Below are 5,402 nucleotides of genomic sequence, written 5' to 3' on the forward strand. Positions count from 1 at the left end.
CTGGTCCCGCTGGCGCAGGGTAACAGGAAGCTCTCCCACACACTTACCGCCCTGGGCTAGGACTGGGTCTCTGAAAACAGGTTTTTAAATGCCAATTTAAATATTTTTATTGAAGACATTGCATTTCCACTTATAGTACGGTGCTTGAAGTGCAAAGCTATGTTTCCCTGTGTACATGTTCCATTATTCAAGTTTTGAGAGTGCCCAGTACTTTGCGATAGCAGCTCAACTTTAATAACTGCCACAGAATTTGCTACAAATTTAGGTCTTTCAGTTTTATTGGTTGTGGAAGAATGTCATATTTATATTTGAGGTTGGCTTAATCAACCTCTTGAATGGTGGGCCCCAAGGAAGCACCACCAGGGAGAGGAGCTCCTCCGCCAGGGAAGCCCCCAGGCATCCTTCCAGGCCTGCCACCTGCATCTGGGACAGTTTGGTGATGATGGGATGGAAGACTTTCTAGAGCTCCTTCTACTGGTGTTCAAATTCTTCTTTCTCCACAGTTTGATTCTTATCCAGCCCATTGATGATCTCATTATACTTGTCAAGAATCTTCTGTTTATTTTCATCATTAATCTTGCCCTGAAGTTTCTCATCTTCAACTGTTGTTTCCATATTGAATGCATAGAACACCAATGATTTCTTAGAGGACACTTTGTCCCTTACTTCTTATCTTTAGCTTTGTACTTCTCCGCTTCCTGGACCATACCCTCTTGTCCTCCTTGCTCAAACAGCCCTTTTCATTAGTGATGACAATATTGTTCTCTTTTCCTGTACCTTTATTGGATGCAGAATCATTGATGATGCCATTGACATCAATATCAAAAGTTACTTCAATCTGAGGAACACCACAGGGTGCAGGAGGTATGCCTGTGAGTTCAAACTTGCCAAACAGGTTATTATCCTTGGTCATGACACACCCACCTTCATATACCTGAATGAGCATGCCAGGCTGGTTGTCAGAATAGGTAGTGAAGGTCTGGGTCTGTTGGTAGGAATGGTGGTATTGCACTTGATAAGGACTGTCATGATGATACCAGATGTTTCAATACCAAGAGAAAGAGGAGTGACTGCCAACAGCAGCAAATCTTGGATATTCTCAGACTTGTCTCCAGATAAAATGGCTACCTGAACAGCTGCACCATAAGCAACAGCCTTATCAGGATTGATGCTCTTATTTAATTCATTTCCACTGAAGAAGTCCTGCAGAAGCTTCTCTATCTTGGGGATAAGGGTACCACCCACCAGGACAATGTCATGGATCTGCAACTTGCCCAGCTTAGCATCTCGAAGAGCCTTCTCCACAGGTCTAAAGTGCCATGAACAGGTCAGCATTCAACTCTTCAAAACAAGCATAGTAATGGAGGTGTAGAAGTCAATTCCTTCATAGAAGGAATCAATCTCAATACTGGCTTGGGTGCTAGAAGAGAGGGTTCTCTTAGCTCGCTCACAGGCAATACTAAGACAGTGGACAGCTCTTTTGTTCTCACTGGTGAGAACAGTGAGAGAACTTCTGCTTGCACTTGAAATTCAGCAATAAAATGATTAACCATTCGGTTGTCAAAATCTTTTCCACCTATGTGGGTGTATCCAGCTGTAGATTTCACTTCAAAGACTCCGTCTTCAATAGTGAGGATTAACACATCAAAAGTGCCACCTCCTAAATTGAAAATCAGCAATTTCTTTCAGCTCTACCCTCTTTGTCTAAGTCATAAGCAATAGCAGCAGCTGTAGGTTCATTGATAATTCTAAGTACATGAAGACCAGCAATAGTTCCAGCATCTGTGGTTGCCTGATGCTGAGAGTCATTAAAGTAAGCTGGCACAGTGACCAGAGCACTGGTAACAGTCTTTCCTAGAAAGATTTTGCAATCTCCTTCATCTTTGTCAGCACCATAGAAAACACCTCTTCTGGGTAGAAGCTCTTTGTCTCTGCTTTTATTCTACTTGAACCTTGTGCCTGCCTGCATCATTCACCACCATGAAGAGCCAGTGCTTCATATCAGACTGGACAACTGCATCATCAAATCTACATCTAATCAGATGCTTAGCATCAAGAACTGTGTTGGTTGGCTTCATAGCCACTTGATTTTTGCAGCATCTCCAATCAGTCATTTGGTGTCAGTGAAAGTGACGTAGTTTGAAAGGTTCAATTTCCCTGATCACTGGCAATTATCTCTTTTTCCATGCTGGAAGACACCCACACAGGAGTAGGTGGTGCCAATACCAGTGCCAACTACAGGTCCCTTCGACACAGTTGCTTGTGTACAGGTCTGGCTGTGCTAGTGAAGCCAGCACACAAGAAGCCCCTCACCCACTGGTGCATTCAATGAGCTGAAACACGTATTTTGTTTTAATTTTTTAAGTTAATTTAGGTTATATTTTTATTTATTTTTTATTTTTTATTCATTTTAATAAGAAAAAATAGCAATGAAACAGTTTCAAAACTGGTTAGTGAGATAGTTACAATAATTAATACATTGCATATTGTCTTCGTAGTAGTTACTCAGAGGACAAAATGCAGACATGATATCTTGTCTAAAAATTGTTAGTACAGACCTTTATTCTCACTGAACTAATAGGAGACAACTGCACCTCCATCCCAACTATCCTGTATATATGTTCTTTCATTTATATCCCCCTTTTTTGCTTTGTTTTATCAGAGATAGGTGTTACATTGTTGTCAGAAAAGCTGTATTTGGAGAAGTCTTTAAAGGACTTTTTTACACTTGATGCCAGTTCAAATATTGTTGTAACTTGAATTCAGCAAAATAACCCAATATAGTCCAGTAGTCCATAATAGTAGTGGGTTAACAACTAGAGTTTGCACACCAAAAATTAGAGAAAAAAAAAGGCTACTGGGATAGACAGTATTTTGGCCCTAGCCCTTCAAGGTCAGTGAGGACTCAGGATATAAGAGAACCTGTGCTGTGACATCTTGTAACTCAGTAGTGTCCTAAATTATCTGATCAAGGAGATTACGGGGCCACAAAGGAAAGTGATAGATAAGGTATAATGTCTTAAGGAGAGTCACCTGGACAGAAAATAATCTCTCAGGTTTTCACAAAAAACAAATTGGTCAAGTAATGGCCATGACTCATTGAGATGGCTGACACTGACAAAAGATCCACAAGGTGCTGTACATGGTTTCAGGGAAAATAGGTATTTTAATAGAAACTCAATAAGCTCCCAGAAAACAAAAAGAAATAATTCATCATTACAGAGGTTCAGGTAATTTTTTAAAAATCAAATAGAAATCTTTGGAAAAATAACTCACTAAAATGAAAAACAATAGAAGGGATCTAATATATTTTAGATAAAATGGAAGAATTAGAGAGCTCAAAGAGATCATTAGAAAATATGCAGAGGAGAAAAATAATGAAAATACAGTAAATATTTAAAAGTTTGTGATGAATTTGGGGCAAAGTTTAAAGAGAAAATGTTGAAAAAATAGAAGAGTTGTTCAAAAAAAATTAGAAACCTACTCAGAGGAAGGAAAAGATTCAAATATCCAGGTATGGGAAGGTCAAATGTCACCCATCAAATTCATCTCAATGAAATCTGTCAAAAATATGATATAGGGCTGGGGGTGTAGCAAAATGGCACAGAACCTGCCTGGAAAATATAATGTCCTGGGTGTGATGCTTGGTGCAAATAAAAATGAAAATAAAACATAATCAAGCTGAGAAAGGTGAAAGGTGAAATTAGATTCCCAAAGCCCCAAGAAAGTAAAAATTAGTACTACATGGGAATGTCCTAGTTTTCCCAACTGGAGTCTTTTCAGCAGAAAACTTAGAGCCAGGGGAGAATATTAGATTTTCACATGACTGAAAGACCAGAGGCACCGGACTAGAACTTCTATACCCAACACACTATCCTTAAGCAATGAAGGTGAGATGAAGATGTTTCCAGAAAGATGAAAGCAGAATGAGCATATCTCCATCAGGACTGTCCTGCAAGACATGTCATTGTTAATCCTCAAGCAAAAAGAAAAAGATGTCAATGAGTATGAAGGAAACAGAAATATCAGAAGATATAAATCAGTGGTAAAAGGGTCTATACAAATTCAGAAATCTAGTATCGGAAACATGGGACATAAGGCATCTTATATATCCTTATATCTTTCATTTAAAAACTTAAAGATAAAACATTGAAAGAGTAATGGGAAATCAAATTTGAAAAGGTGGGGAGAAGTGGATTGTGTAAATTGTATATTTTCTCTAATTATTGGTTCTTTTCTTAGCCTCATAATCATGTTAGGTTGCTATCATTTCAAAATAATTTTCTATAGTCAAACCATTTTTTCAATAGATTCATGGTAAGTGAAAAGCAAAAATGTGTTTAAACAAAGCAAATAAAATAAACAGAAATAAAAACACTGTACTAAATTAATGAACCAGAAAGAAAAACTATAAAAAAGAGAAGTTAAAATAAAACAAACTATAATACAAATTGAAAGCAAGTTATACAATATGTATAGGAAGCGTTTACTCTGAAATAGCTTTCTTAAATATGAATGCATTCAATTTCCTGGTTAAAGATATCTGCTGCTTTAAGGTATAGAGAAGACAAATCCACATATTTCTTGCAAGAATCTCACTTCACATCCAAGCACATAGAATGAAATAAGGATGGAGTAAGGTATTGAATGTAACAGAAAGTAGAAAGGGCATCTTTATATAAGACAGATTTTGGTCAACCTGTGAAAAAGGCACAAGGTAGGTCATTAGGTGAAGATAGGAAATCAAGTTCAGCAAGAAGAAATAACCATTCTAAATAGGTAGACACTCAATTTTGGAGAACCCAAAAGACTAAAGCAAATATTTACAAATGTAAGAGAAAGACGTACATGGGAAAAACTCATACACCTTTAGCAAAGAACAGATCATACAGTCTAAAAATACAGTTAAATTTTTTTTTAAATTTTTATTTATTTGAGAGAGAGAGAGAGAGAGAGAGAGAGAGAGAGAGAGAGAGAGTGGTGTGTGTGTGTGGCCAGCTCAGCCCACCAGGGGGCGAGGCTGGCTGGCATGTGGTGCTGGGGGATTGAACCGCAGTCCCCGATGCTTTGCTAAGCTTGTTCTAAGTAGGTGCTTTAGACCACTGAGCCATCTCTCCAGCCCCAATACAGTTAAATTACAGCTAGACCCAATGGTTTCAAGTTATATACCCTGTGCAGTGTTGACCTAAGATTAAATTTATTTTAATAAGAAATAATTGCACTTATAATAAAGCCAATAAGTATAACTTTTTAAAGAAAAGTTGAATAGTTTTGCTTTTTTTCTTTTCTTTTTCTTTCTTTTTTTTCTTTTTTTTTTTTTTTTGTGGAGCCAGGGATTGAACTCAGGCCCTTGTGCATGACAGAGAAGCACTTATTGTACTGAGCCATTTCCCTGGCCCAAG

General features: G+C 37.8%; 1 pseudogene; it reads right to left on the minus strand.

Moving 5' to 3' along the window:
• Positions 1-319: 319 nt before the first annotated feature.
• Positions 320-5,402, minus strand: part of LOC101561481 — a 20,633-nt pseudogene continuing 15,550 nt past the window's right edge.

The sequence above is a fragment of the Octodon degus genome, unplaced genomic scaffold, assembly GCF_000260255.1.
Source record: "Octodon degus isolate 3935 unplaced genomic scaffold, OctDeg1.0 scaffold00190, whole genome shotgun sequence".
NCBI classification, from domain to species: Eukaryota; Metazoa; Chordata; class Mammalia; order Rodentia; family Octodontidae; genus Octodon; species Octodon degus.